Source organism: Pavona decussata, unplaced genomic scaffold (genome assembly GCF_977016875.1).
Source record: "Pavona decussata unplaced genomic scaffold, jaPavDecu1.1 SCAFFOLD_280, whole genome shotgun sequence".
Classification (NCBI taxonomy): domain Eukaryota; kingdom Metazoa; phylum Cnidaria; class Anthozoa; order Scleractinia; family Agariciidae; genus Pavona; species Pavona decussata.
The window spans coordinates 977,501-992,112 of record NW_028145681.1 but is presented as its reverse complement, the minus strand read 5'-3'; the positions used below and the strand labels follow the sequence as shown (position 1 = coordinate 992,112).

The 14,612-nt window shown below is 38.4% G+C and overlaps 9 non-coding genes and 1 pseudogene across 9 annotated transcripts; 5 read left to right on the top strand and 5 right to left on the bottom strand.

Moving 5' to 3' along the window:
* The first annotated feature begins 607 nt into the window (after positions 1 to 607).
* On the top strand, positions 608 to 680 carry Trnar-ucg (transfer RNA arginine (anticodon UCG)). The gene has a single exon. It is a non-coding gene; the product is annotated as a tRNA-Arg (tRNA).
* A 482-nt stretch (positions 681 to 1,162) lies between these two features.
* Trnar-acg (transfer RNA arginine (anticodon ACG)) lies at positions 1,163 to 1,235 on the bottom strand. The gene has a single exon. It is a non-coding gene; the product is annotated as a tRNA-Arg (tRNA).
* Positions 1,236 to 3,552: 2,317 nt separating this feature from the next.
* On the top strand, positions 3,553 to 3,625 carry Trnar-ucg (transfer RNA arginine (anticodon UCG)). The gene has a single exon. It is a non-coding gene; the product is annotated as a tRNA-Arg (tRNA).
* A 1,052-nt stretch (positions 3,626 to 4,677) lies between these two features.
* On the top strand, positions 4,678 to 4,750 carry Trnar-ucg (transfer RNA arginine (anticodon UCG)). The gene has a single exon. It is a non-coding gene; the product is annotated as a tRNA-Arg (tRNA).
* A 458-nt stretch (positions 4,751 to 5,208) lies between these two features.
* On the bottom strand, positions 5,209 to 5,281 carry Trnar-acg (transfer RNA arginine (anticodon ACG)). The gene has a single exon. It is a non-coding gene; the product is annotated as a tRNA-Arg (tRNA).
* Positions 5,282 to 5,943: 662 nt separating this feature from the next.
* Positions 5,944 to 6,016, top strand: Trnar-ucg (transfer RNA arginine (anticodon UCG)). Its single transcript has one exon. It is a non-coding gene; the product is annotated as a tRNA-Arg (tRNA).
* Positions 6,017 to 6,528: 512 nt separating this feature from the next.
* On the bottom strand, positions 6,529 to 6,601 carry Trnar-acg (transfer RNA arginine (anticodon ACG)). The gene has a single exon. It is a non-coding gene; the product is annotated as a tRNA-Arg (tRNA).
* Positions 6,602 to 7,258: 657 nt separating this feature from the next.
* Trnar-ucg (transfer RNA arginine (anticodon UCG)) lies at positions 7,259 to 7,331 on the top strand. Its single transcript has one exon. It is a non-coding gene; the product is annotated as a tRNA-Arg (tRNA).
* A 1,135-nt stretch (positions 7,332 to 8,466) lies between these two features.
* LOC146455359 (uncharacterized) lies at positions 8,467 to 9,138 on the bottom strand (annotated as a pseudogene).
* Positions 9,139 to 14,254: 5,116 nt separating this feature from the next.
* Positions 14,255 to 14,327, bottom strand: Trnar-acg (transfer RNA arginine (anticodon ACG)). Its single transcript has one exon. It is a non-coding gene; the product is annotated as a tRNA-Arg (tRNA).
* Positions 14,328 to 14,612: the final 285 nt, after the last annotated feature.

Genomic DNA, 14,612 nt, shown 5'->3' with positions numbered 1-14,612 from the left:
CAGGCTATTGCTCGCTTGATTGTTAGACACATCCCACATTATTTGGCTCATGATTTTATACGTAAGTGGTCCTTAATGCAAAATGTTTGAAAAGGTTTCTGAATTAGTCGTGGAAAAGGGTTTACAACGAAGGATAATTTAGTTTTGGCACACTCTTGTCAATTGAAAACCTGGCTTATCGAAAAATTCTGAAGACAAGTCCCTGAAAATATAATTCCAGTCTCCACCAAAAATGGCCCCCATTCAGAGGTCCATTTCCATTGCAGATATTTTGAAAACAACACTCGTCATGTTGGACCGGTGTCTTTACAATAAACTGTGCCTCATTATTTAGTGTTGGTACACCCAAGTTCATTACAAACTCGCTTTATTTTGAAGAATGTGCCAAATCTTTTAACACGAACTTTAATCTATTCCATACTCAAGACAACCGAAGCGACGAAACAAAACACCGCTCATGATCCTTGCAAAACAACATCTTATGCGCTTTAAGTTATGATTTAGGTATGAAGACAGGTTTTGGGCAAGGGACGTTAAGTTTTTCCACTTAAAGATTTAATCACTTGGTCTACAAGTAAGATTTGTATAATAGAGTACATTGTCTCTCGGCCTTGTGGCCTAATGGATAAGGCGTCTGACTTCGGATCAGAAGATTCCAGGTTCAAGTCCTGGCGAGGTCTCTTATTTTTTTAAATTAGTTTTTGGACTGAAAAGAGAAACCTGTTCCGCGGCTGAGAAAATATAAAAAGGAATTTAAACAAGTGGCGCAAAAATATGATATTTATATCTATTTCTGAACTTTAGTTTATGTGATTTCCCTAATCAGTTATTGTTTTACAGTTGTAGTCTTTTGATGAAATCAGAAAAAAAAATTAAAACAAACTTTCCTCAAATACTAAACTCCCACACAACCTGCCCTTGTCGAAAGCTTGTAGAAAAATTCTCACAATCTAATATGACTAGAAGCCAGAGAAGCAATAAGTTTAAAATGAAATTTTCTTTGGATAAAATGATGGTAAGGCAATAATCCAAGAAATGATTAGCAAGTAACAGTCTCTAACCATCATAACTACCATAACGCTAGAACCAGACAATGATTTAAAGCTAAAACTGTCAAACTGCCAGAAGTTCAGAGATATACCAGAAACAAAACAAAAATTCGCGACCCCGCCAGGACTCGAACCTGGAATCCCCTGATTCGTAGTCAGATGCCTTATCCATTGGGCCACGGGGCCTTCAACAACAACAACAACTTATTTACAAATTCAGATGATATAAGAGGCTTGTCCCGAAAAAAGCCACAAAGCTAGTCGAGGCGGGACAAGACGAGCACGAGAACATAAGAGAAAAAAATTACAACAAATTACAAACATGCTGGAAAACGGAAAAAAAAACTTAACTTTACGTCATAACGCAGACTTAGATAAGGCTATGCAACAAAATTAAAGTAAATTATATGTATTTTTTTATTGTCATTAATATTACAATAGAAAAGAGATGAAGAGGGAAAAGGAGAATCAGATTATACTGGCAAAGAGAAGGACATGGATGATCAGTTTTTCATTGGTCAATTATCGTTTCAACTTCAATATAGGAGTCTACAGTTTCAAGTATATCAAATAACTTTCCTTTTAGGGATTCTTTAAAAGATTTTTTTTGTACTTTTTTAGTTTTAGAGTTGCAGGTATCCCGTTCCAAATTTTGACCCCAACACGCGAGAAAGCATTTCGTGTGGCATTAATGCAATATTCCTTTGTATAAAAGTGATCAGAGGTAAAGGAACGCGTTTGATAGGAATGGACACTAGAAATTCGAGAAAACAGATTCAAAATATTTCTTGGGCAGTGTTTTTGTTTATATCAAACATAAGGTTGGAAACGGATTCATAATACAAGAATTGTACTAGTAATATTTTTGCTTTAACAAAAAATGGTATGGTATGGTAGTTTGTTTCAGCAAAATATATTAGCTGCAATGCGCACTTTTAAAGGACAAGAATTTGATCAAGGAAGGTCTTACATGCATTGCCCTAAGAGATAAGACCATAAGTTATGTAAGGTACGATTAGAGACTGATAAATATTCAGAAGAGTGTCAAGTAGGAACAATACGCCGTAACCTTGCGATTAGCTCAATTGTCTTACTTATTTTTCTTGCAACAGAATTAAAACGTGTCTTCCAGGACAAATTTTCATCAATTAACAATCCAAGATATTTAATGAAGTTTTTACGTTCAAGAGAAACCTTTCTGTTGTTTTCATTGTCAAAAATATTGATCTGAGGGTGATAGTTGAGCTTTTTTGGTGAGGGCGAAAAATAACAGAGTTTGATTTTTTAATAATCAAAGTAAGCTTGATAGAACAGTCAGCCAGGTATATAAGTTGTGTAATTCTTCATTTAGTATAAATTCTAGTGACTTTAAGTTTTTATGAGCAAAAAGGAACATTAGTATCATCTGCAAAAAGAAAGAATTGGAGTTTATGCGAGCATTTTTGAATGTCATTTATATAGAGCAGGAACAGAAGTGGTCACAGAACAGAGCCTGGGGTAGACCACAATTTATATTTAGTCTGCTAGATATGCAACTGTTAATTTCAGTAGTTTGTGTACGATTTTGATAAATAGGAGGAAACCCATTGATTGATAATTCCGCGGAAACCATAATTATTTAATTTATGGAGTAATATGTTGTGATTAACAGTATCGAAGGCTTTTTCTAAATCAATAAAAACTCCGTAAGAAAAAAGTTTTTTGTCCGTATTGGTTTGAATAGATTCCACTATATCGCGAATAGCATGCTGAGTCGAGTGAGCTTTGCGGAAACCATATTGAGACGATTGTAATAAATTATTATTGTTATTGTAATACATCATGTTTCTCTATAAAGTCTTTCATTCTATTATACATAATTTCTTCACTGAGAATGTAGTGTTTTTTACAACGGGCCCTACTTCATCATTTGGTTTTTGTATGCCCAGGCTATTAAAAATACATTCTTTATGGATAAAAGTACAACATTGTTTTATTTTTTTTGCTGCATCCAAACTATATCCAATACCAGTATGTAAAGAAAAAAAAACAAGAAAAGAAAAACTAAAGCGGAAATATTATACTGCTTAATTGTTTTACCCAGCTGTGGAAGAAAAAATGTTTTGCAAGAGAATTTCAATTGTTTTTTACACAGAACGTAACCATTTCTTCTTCACAGATGGTGCTTATTATATATCTGCAAATGTATCATTTTTTCCGTGTCTCGGCTTCGTGCATGGGAAACCTTCTTTTGGACAAAGTTATTGTTATCCTTTGCTTCTAAACGTTGAACTCTTTGATATCTTTGTCAGATGCCTTATCTAATGGAACTGTAGACTTTATACAATCAGTGTTTTTTAATGTGCAATGGTTGTAAAAGTATTTGGGTTAGTCGTGGAAAACTGTTGGTCGTTAAAAACCTGATTTGCCCTAAACTTTCCACCATAAGCCCTTCAAAAATAATCCAATTTCCACCAAAAATGGTGTACAATTAAGATTTTTATAATACAGAACATTGCATCACGGCCTCGTGGCCTAATGAATAAGGCGTCTGACTTCGGATCAGAAGATTCCAGGTTCAAGTCCTGGCGGGGTCGCTTATTTTTTAAAATTAGTTTTTGGACTGAAAAGAGAAACCTGTTCCCCTGTTGAGGAAATGTAAAAAGGAGTTTAAACAAGTGAGGCAGAAATATGATACCTATATCTATACCCGAACCTAGATTTATTTGACTTCCCTAATAATTACCTTTTAACAGTTGAAGTGTAAATAAATAAATAAATAAATAAATAAATAAATAAATAAATAAATAAATAAATAAGCAAACAAAATAGCCAAGAAAAAGTCTCAAATGTATACAGGCCAGAGAAGCGATCAGTTTAAAATGAAACTCTCTGTATATAAAAAGATGTTAAGGCCGAGAAATGGTTAGCTAATAACAGTCTCTAAATATGATAAATGGAATGGCGACTTGGATAAAGTGAAAATAATGAAGACGCGTTCTCAAGTCGAATAACTGAGAAAAAAAAGAATTGAGGCCCCCAACGGGAATCGAACCCATGACCTTCCTGATACCGGTTTTAACCACATTTATCATTTGGACATGTTTGAGCCTTGCAGTATAGCAGGACATGTGTCACCCATAAGAACCTAGTATATGGCCTCGCTCACCATGAGTCTCCCATAGCTCAGTGATTAGAGCGTCCAACCGGTATCAGGAAGGTCATGGGTTTGATTCCCGTTGGGGGCCTCGGAAAGTTCTTTTTCCGAGTTATTCGACTTGAGAACGCTTCTTCATTATTGTCTCTAAATATCATTTAGAATTGATTTTAGGGGCAGTATAACTGCCCTGACCCTAAAACCAGAGAACGATTTGAATCTAAAGCTGTCAAAGTATCAGAAGTTCAGCTATAACAAAATACAGAAAAATACACGATCCCACATTGAGTCGAATCTGGAATCCCCTGATTTGTTTTCGACGCCTTATCCATTGGGCCTCGGGGCCTTCACTAAGAATTCCGTTTTCATTGCATGTACACTATACTTCCAAACGCCGTGCCAAATCGTCTTACCATAACGCCTAAATAATTTACTTTCATCTTTTTCATATCAACAAGTAAGATTTGTTTAATAGAGTGTTGTTTGCGTCTCGGCCTCGTAGCCTAATGGATAAGGCGTCTGTCTTCGGATCAGAAGGTTCCAGGTTCAAGTCCAGGCGGGGTCGCTTATTTTTTTTAAATCAGTTTTTGGCCTGAAAAGAGAAATATGATATTTATATCTATTTCTGAACCTGAGTTTATTTGATTTTCCTAATAAGTTACTTTTTTTACAGTTGAAGTGTATTATGAAGTTAGACACACAAAAACGCCCAACCCATTTTGAAACGTAAGCTTCGCTCCAAAACGTCACTCCAACAAAGCCAGCCTTCTTCGAAAATAAGCTCTTAGAAAAAGCCAGCCAGAGAAGCTAGAGAAGCGATAAGTTTAATAATGAAAGTTTCTTTATATAAAACGATGGTAAGGCAATAGTCCGAGAAATGGTTGGCAAACAACAATCTCTAAATATCCATTAGGAATTGGTTCTGGAGCCAGACAACGATTGGAATCTAAAGCTGTCAAGCCACGAGAAGTTCAGAGAGGTATAAAATGTGCAACCTCAGAAATACTGAAAACAAAAAATAGACGACCCCGCCAGGATTCGAACCTGGAATCCCCTGATTCGTAGTCAGATGCCTTATCCATTGGGCCACGGGGCCTTCACTAAGAATGCAGTGTTTTTACAACGCGCCTTACTTTATCATTTGGTATTGACATAACCAGGTTATTAAAATATGCACATTATTGACAAAAGTGTAACATTTTTCAAGTTTTTGGCTGCATCCTACATTTCCAACCCCATGCTTAGCGTTTCAACCTGTTTTTATTGTTAAATCAACGATTTTGAAACGCAAACTTAACTCTACCAAGCTCACCAGCACCTTAAAGCTTAAGCTTTCCACCTAAAAAGGCCCCATCTGAGAGGTCCATTTTCATGCAAAATATTTTGGAAACAATGCTGGCCATGTTGGACCGGTGTCTTTACAATAAACTCTACAGTATCATTTAGTGTTGGTACACCCAATTTTACTACAAACTTACTTTATTTTGAAGAAGGTGCCAAATTGTCTTAAAAGAACGCTTAAATAAGTTACCTTAATCTATTCCATATCCAATACAAAAATCTTAAGATAACGGAGGCGACGAAACAATGCACCAATTATGATCCTTGGAAAACAACATCTTATGCGCTTAACGTTATCATTTAGATATGCAAGTCGGACAGGTTTTTGACATTTAACGATAAGTTTTACAACTTAGAGATTTGATCTCTTGGTCTACAAGTTAGATTAATTTTGTATAATAGAATATATTGCGTCTCGGCCTCGTGGCCTAATGGATAAGGCGTCTGACTTCGGATCAGAAGATTCCAGGTTCAAGTCCTGGCGGGGTCGCTTATATTTTCTAAATCAGTTTTTGGACTGAAAAGAGAAACCTTTTCCGCTGTCGAGGAAAATATAAGAGCAGTTTAAAGAAGTGGATCAGAAATATGATATTTATATCTATTTCTGAACCTGAGTTTATTTGATTTTCCTAATAAGTTACTTTTTTTGCAGTTGAAGTGTATTATGAAGTCAGACACACAAAAACGCCCAACCCATTTTGAAACGTAAGCTTCGCTCCAAAACGTCACTCCAACAAAGCCAGCCTTCTTCGAAAATAAGCTCTTAGAAAAAGCCAGCCAGAGAAGCTAGAGAAGCGATAAGTTTAATAATGAAAGTTTCTTTATATAAAACGATGGTAAGGCAATAGTCCGAGAAATGGTTGGCAATCAATAGCCTCTAAATATCCATTAGGAATTGATCCTGGAGCCAGACAACGATTGGAATCTAAAGCTGTCAAAGCACGAGAAGTTCAGAGAGATAGAAAATGTGCAACCTCAGAAATACTGAAAACAAAAAATAGACGACCCCGCCAGGATTCGAACCTGGAATCCCCTGATTCGTAGTCAGATGCCTTATCCATTGGGCCACGGGGACTTCACTCAGAATGCAGTGTTTTTACAACGCGCCTTACTTTATCATTTGGTATTGACATAACCAGGTTATTAAAATATGCACATTATTGACAAAAGTGTAACATTTTTCAAGTTTTTGGCTGCATCCTACATTTCCAACCCCATGCTTAGCGTTTCAACCTGTTTTTATTGTTAAATCAACGATTTTGAAACGCAAACTTAACTCTACCAAGCTCACCAGCACCTTAAAGCTTAAGCTTTCCACCTAAAAAGGCCCCATCTGAGAGGTCCATTTTCATGCAAAATATTTTGGAAACAATGCCGGCCATGTTGGACCGGTGTCTTTACAATAAACTCTACAGTATCATTTAGTGTTGGTACACCCAATCTTACTACAAACTTACTTTATTTTGAAGAAGGTGCCAAATTGTCTTTAAAGAACGCTTAAATAAGTTACCTTAATCTATTCCATATCCAATACAAAAATCTTAAGATAACCGAAGCGACGAAACAATACACCAATTATGATCCTTGGAAAACAACATCTTATGCGCTTAACGTTATCATTTAGATATGCAAGTCGGACAGGTTTTTGACATTTAACGATAAGTTTTACAACTTAGAGATTTGATCTCTTGGTCTACAAATTAGATTTGTATAATAGAATACATTACGTCTCGGCCTCGTGGCCTAATGGATAAGGCGTCTGACTTCGGATCAGAAGATTCCAGGTTCAAGTCCTGGCGGGGTCGCTTATGTTTTTGAAGTAGTATTTGGGGGGAAAAGAGAAACCTGTTCCATCTCGAGGAAAATATAAAAGGCAGTTTAAACAAGTGAACCTGAGTTTATTTGATTTCCCTTATAAGTTACTTTTTACAGTTGAAGTGTATTATGAAGTCAGACATACAAAAACGCCCAACCCATTTTGAAACGTAAGCTTCGCACCAAAACGTTACTCCAACAAAACCAGTCTTCTTCGAAAATAAGCTCTTAGAAAAAGCCAGCCAGGGAAGCTAGAGAAGCGATAAGTTTAATAATGAAAGTTTCTTTATATAAAAGGATGGTAAGGCAATAGTCCGAGAACTGGTTGGCAAACAACAGTCTTTACATATCCATTAGGAATTGATTTTCGTGGCAGTATAACTGCTACGATCCTGGAGCCAGACAAAGATTGGAATCTAAAGCTGTAAAAAAAGCAGAAGTTCAGCAATATATAAAGTGTGCAATACCAGAAACGAAACAAAAATACACGACCCGCCAGGAATTGAACCTGGAATCCCCGATTGGTAGTCAGGTGCTTTATCCATTAGGCCACGGGACCTTCTCTGAGAATGCAGTGTTTTTACAACGGGCCCTACTTCATCATTTGGTATTGATATAACCATTTATTTAAAATACAACCTGTATTCATAAAAGTGCAACATTTTCAGAACGTTTTTGGGTGCATCCTTTAGAGTCGGAGGAAAAAACAGTCAGGTTATCAAAGACTAAAACAACTTTATTCCAGTTGAGATGGCGTCTCTACTTACATGCACATGGTCATGCCCAAATATGGAAATAGAAAGCCATATCCAAATATGGGCATACACCACATCCCTCCTCGTCTAAATTATATAAATGCCCTGGGAGAAAAATTGAGCAAAATAAAAATATACAAATAAATCTTCCAAAGTGTTCTGTTCAATGTGTCCAGAAACTCAATGATCTCAAAACACGAAAATGTAAAAACAAATACAAAATATAGATGTCGAAAACTTTCAGTCACACACAGCACACATAGTCCTTCATCCAGCTCGATGGTTTAACATTCCTGAGTAGACGACCTTCCCTGGGTTTCTGAACGGGAGTCACTGTCGACGGAGGTAACAGGTTCGATTTCAGGATGGTTTATGATGAAGAGCTTTCTCTTTCTTTCAGTGCACCTTGGACTGTTGTTGATAGGGTAGGGGACTCTGTTTGGGGTGTGTCCCTCACAACTTTCAGTTCGATGAATTTCTTCATGTGTCCAACACTCATTTGACTTTGACCAGTAGGGCTCATAATAATCACGGCGCTGCCACTTTTCTTCGAGACTCGATATAGCTCTGGTTAAAATGTTGGCGACAACTTTTTCTCTCGGTTCTGACGGAGTAGTATTAGGTTCCCTTCCTCAATATCACTTGTGGTTGTATGCCTCTTTGAATAAGCATACTTATTCTCTCTTAGCTTTCTGCGTTCATATCTTTCTCTCATGAGAATTTGACACTGCCTCAGTAGCATGATCAAAAGGAGGTTGATGGCGAGGGACCTTACCTCTCAACTTCCTTCCCAGAAGAAGCTCAGCTGGGGAGAGGGCGGTCACCGTATGGGGAGTGTTGCAGTACTGGAAAAGGAAGTCTTGCAGTTCCTTCTTCCACTTCTTGCCTTGCAACTCGCTATTCGGATTGCTTTCAGCAGTGTTTTATTGGCTTTCTTTTGATCAATAGGAAAATACTCAAGAAATCCTTCGAATTCTGTTGAGGCAAACGGAGGAACATTGTCACTTCTGCGAGTTTCTGGCAAACTATGAGTGTGACACATGTTTTCCATACTCATGATAACAGTTTCTGCATTTGTCTTGCTTAGGAAAGCTACTTCCGGCCATTCAGAATAGTAATCGACGACAACAAGCAAGTGAACTTTGTTAGGGATTTCAAGCAAATCAACAGCATTTTCGCGCCAAAGACCTTGTGGTAGTGGTGTTGACCTAATTGGCTCTGGTTTTGGTCTAGGTCCAGCCAACTGGCATGGGTAGCAGGTACGTACTAATCTGTCAACTTGTTTTTCCATGTCTGGCCACCACACCTTTTCTCTCGAACGAGACTTTGGTCGCACAATCCCTTGATGTCCCTCATGGGGTAGTTCAATTGTCTGAATCCACAGTTTTTCAGGCATAACTACTCTGCTTCCTCTCATAACTAGCTGCCCCATAATGTAAAATTCATCCATCACGGAAGTATATATATGTATTGATCCTTGTAGGCTGGACCAATCACCAGGGCTTATGGTCTTGCGAACTAACTGAAGGGTCGGGTCCAGTTCCGATTCTCTTTCAACTCGTCGAGGGATACTGCTGCAGGTATCGCTTCAGCAACTACAGTGCGGGCGTATTCTTCAGTCTGCTTAATGCATACTTCAGATGCTTCGCCTACTGACAACCTGCTCATTGCGTCAGTAGCGTTGTTTCTTCCAGGGATGTGTTTGATGTTGAGCGTGAACTGCTGCATGTACAACATCCAACGCTCCATCATGGCTGATGGTGGTTTTGACCATGGACCCAAAACAGTAACCAGCGGCTTGTGATCAGTGCAGATTTCGAACTCTGTTCCGTACAGGTAATGGTAGAATTTCTCGCAGCCCCACTTCACTGCCAATACTTCTCTCTCAAATTGTGAGTATCTACTTTCCACTGCACTTAGTTTTCGGCTTGCATAGTGTACAGGTCAGCCGTGGCCATCTTCTTGCTTCTATTCCAGCACAGCTCCTATGTCGACTGGGGATGTGGTCACACCGGTCTAGGCTCGTTGTCTGTAAAATGCCATAATGGGTGCCTTTGTTTTTTATTGTTTGCTTTGGTTATGTCCCAGAGTGGAATTGCGATAATACCCAAGCTTGGAATGAATCTCGAACAGTACTGTGCCAGGCCTAGGAAGCTTTGAAGCTCTGACTGGTCTTTCGGCCTTGGGTTTTGCACGATTGCATCAACCTTGTCACTGGATACTCATAATCCTTGGTCAGACAGTGTATTTCCAAAGTACGCCAGGGGATTCTTCCCTTAGCTTGAGCAACATGGGGAACGGTTTCATCTACATGCAGTTTCAATTGAAAGTTCTTCAGTTTCCCCAGCCCTGTAAACACGTTAGGGTGCTTGGCTTTTAGGGAAGCCTTCTTGTCAGTGGGAGTTTTAGACTCACAAAAATTGGCAAACATACCAATCTTGAGGATTCCTAACTCTTCAGACAAGCATCTGCCTAACAATGTGTCAGATAAAGATGGCTGACAGATAGTCATCGAAACTGTCAGCATCAATAAGACGTTAAGACTGGCTATGATTTTAAGAACATTTAAATCGAATGTGTCAGCGGTTCCAGGTATAACAACAAAGAATTCAGCTTGCAAAGATGTTTGTGTGTCTGGCACACAAATGTCGAACATGCACTTTCCACTAAGCTTAAGGGGTTGCCCTTCTTGTCAGTAGGAGCTTAGAAAAAAAGCTTAGAAAAAAAAATAGGCTTAAACCTTCCTGTCAGTCTGACAGGTTCATTTTCGATCATAAGTGTCAAATTGTTTGACACCATCTGAGGCTCTGAACACATAGTATCCGATATGATACGATACGATACTTTATTTAACGTGACATTTACGCTTAGCTTAATCAACTAGTTTACAGGTAATCCACGGCCAAGTATATACTAAAAATTAGAAAATAAGAATGAAAAACAATCCATGGTATAAAAGCTGTAAAGGCTAAGAAAAAATATTCCAATATCAGTTAAAACTTAAGCGATCGGATTTTGTTCTTCATTGCATTGGAGCCGGCTTTAATTCTAATATCATTTGTTAGCTCGATCCATATCTTTGCGGCAAAATATCTCCATGATTTGAGACCATATTTGGTCGTGTTAACTTTTAGCAGCGAAAGAATATAATAATGTCGAAGCTCATACTTGGTCGAGCGTAAGGTGATGAGATCTCTAATTACAGGTGGAGCTTTTGTCCGCTATGCTATTGTTTATAGTCAATAGCATGTCTTGGATCCTTCGACTTTCCAAGGTCTGAGTCTGATTCTTTGCAAAAGATCTCGATAAGATGCACTTTTGTCTTTAAAGATGTACCTCAAAGCCCTTTCGTTGACTTTCTCGATTTTAGCAGTGTTTCTCTTTCCGCAGTGGTGCCAGACTTGGTTGCAATAATTGAAATACGGCAGTATAAATGCGCGATATAGTGATTCCTTGGTTTTAAGTGGTAAAATGTTCTTCAATTTGTTTAGAGCACCTATCTAAGCACTCACTTTATGACAAATACTTGAAATGTGGTCGTTAAATTTTAACTAGCCTTTTTCAAGAACAACCCCCAGGAGACAAAACCTGTCCGTGATTTTAATGTCAATATCGGCTAGTTTAAAGTCCAGTTAGTCTTCTATTTTACCAAGCACCATAGCTGGATATTTATATGGGCTTGGTTTCATGCCATTTTGAATAAACCATGAAGTGGCATTCTCAAGGTCGATATTGAGGTTGGTCATGAACTCTTCTTCCTCCCTTTCCTGGTGAGGTTGGTCGGTTATGTTACGAACACCTTGTCGTTTGGCTTCAGGTTTGCCTCTGTTTCTGCTCTCGCTTTCCCCACTCTTACTGTGCTTTTCAAACTTTCAAACAGACTTCCATGTGCCCTCGTTTTCACATTTGCCACAGGTATGCTGCTTAGAAATCTTAGCATTCCTTCACCATGTGACCGGGCTTATCACACCTTCAACATTTGCCCTGAAATCGCTGTTTGCCGCTGAATTGTTGGCTGCTCTTACCACGGTTTTCGCAGGTACGATTCACTTTTACCTCCCTAACAAGAACCAGGGCTCACTGTTATGATACATGCTTACGATTTCTAGTAACCTGGTGAGTGAGGCGAGTGAAAGGTTTTAGTTGCGGTAAAATTTCCCCTTTAACTCCTTCTTTGTAATGTGAGAAATTACGATATCCTGGACTTGGTTATCTTCTTCTTCGCCGTAGTCACAGTGTTTCACCAGCGTTTTCAGACGCGTTGAGAATTAGTTGATAGTTTCGCCCGGATTCGGTTTGGTTGAGGGAAGTTTTTGTCTCGCCAAAGGTACATTCTTTTTTTTAAATTTAAAATGATTTGACAAACATGTAACAGCTTTATCGAAGTCTTTAGCATCTCCTTGGACTTCCACTGGATACGTTTTGACTATCTCTCACACTCCTGGGCCAGCGAGATGTAACAACAAGGCTCGCTTTTGTAGCTTGTCTTCCACTCCAGATGCAGTGACGTACAACTCGAACTCTGCTTTCCACTTTGTAACGTAGCCGGTTCGCCAACGCAATCGAAGGGAGAAATACAAGGTAAACAACTCAAGGTGACCGGGATCCTCGTCGCCAAATGTAGAGTCGGAGGCAGTAAATATTCAGGTTATCAAAGAACACAACAACTTTATTCCCGTTGAGATGGCGTCTCTACTTACAAGCACATGGTCATGCCCAAATATGGAAAGAGAAAGCCAAATCCAAATATGGTCACACACAAAAATCCTACCTATACAATCCCATGCCTAGTGTTACAAATTGTTTTTATTGTTAAACCAACGATTTTAAGACGCAAACTTCACTCTACTAAGCTCACCCCGTAAAAAGGGAAGACCCTCGGATAAAAGTCCTGGGTTGAGTTGCTCGAAGCATGGTTTGCGCTAACCATGGGTTAAGAGGTATTAAAACCTATAGGTTGTCATGGTATTTAACCCGGGTTAGCACTAACCATGCTTCGAGCAACTGGGCCCTGGTAATTATTTCAAGCCCAGGCTCATAGTAAGAATTTTGTTGTTGGCAATAATTAATCTAAATTAAAGGCACTTTAATTTAGGTTAATGGCGGAAACGGTCAATTTAACATTCTTCTAAGAGAGGAGAAGGCTAAAGAAAGCTAGAAAATGGTTAACTAATGATAGTATTTTGTTATTTTTTAATACATCTTACAGATAAATGAGCCAGACTTTGCTAGACTGAATGGTAATTATTTGAAACTAGAGCATGATTAAAACGTGACGAAAATACAAGAATATACGATCCCTCTTTGAGTCGAATCTGAATCCCCTGATTTGTATTCGACGCCTAATCCATTGGGGCTCGAGGCCTTCACTACGAATTCCGTTTTCATTGTATATACACTACATTTCCACACGCCGTTTTCGGACTAGAATAATCCAAAAACAGGCTACTGGACTTTAACTTGGAATCCTCTGATTGTTAGTCGCATCCCACATTCTTTGGCTCACAGGGATATTGTACAAGATCAGTTCTTAACTCTGTTTCTGAATCTGATTTTTCTATTTCCCTAATAAGTTATCTTTTTACAGTTGAAGCGTCTTGTGAAGTCAGAAAGACAAAAATAAATAAATAAATGAATTAAAAAAAAAAATGAAAAGCCTAGAAAAATTCCCAAATGAATACAAGCCAGAGAGAAGATCATTTTAAAATGAAACTTTCTTTATATAAAACCATGGTAAGGAAATAATCCGAGAAATGGTTAGCAAATAACAGCAAGTAGGTAAGACACTTTTAAAGAGGGTAACATGTGACAGCTTACGCCAATAGAGTGTTTTCACATGACGTCACGGCGGCCATGCTGGTCTCCCAAACAAAAAAATGGCGGCCATGTTGGTGTCCCAAACTAAACCTCTGGGAATTAAATACTATTTTTATGCAAATATTTTCTTTTGTTTCAGTAAAGCAATATGGCCGGTTGTCACGTGAATGAAAACACTCTATAACCCTGTGGCCCTCTAGATAGCATTTGGAATTCATTTAAGTGGGATTATAACAGCCCTGAGCCTAGATCAAGAGAACCATTTGAATCTGAAGTTGTCAAAGCAGCACAAGTTCAGCGATATATAAAAAGTACCATATCAGAAACAAAACAAAAATACACGACCCCGCCAGGACTCGAACCTGGAATCCCCTGATTCGTAGTCAGATGCCTTATCCATTGGGCCACGGGGCCTTCTGTGAGAATGCAGTGTTTGTACAATGGGCCCTCCTTTATCATTTGGCATTGATAAGCCCAGGATATAGAAAAATACAGGAAAATAAACGAACCCACCTTGAGTCGAATCTGGAATCTCATTATGTGCTTTTGAGGCCTTATCCATTGGGCCTAGGGGCCTTCACTAAGAATTCCGTTTTCATTGCAAATACACTATATTTTCAAATGCCGTTCTCGTACTTGAATAATCCAAAAATAGGCTATTGGACTCTAACTTGGAATCCTCTGATTGTTAGTTGCATC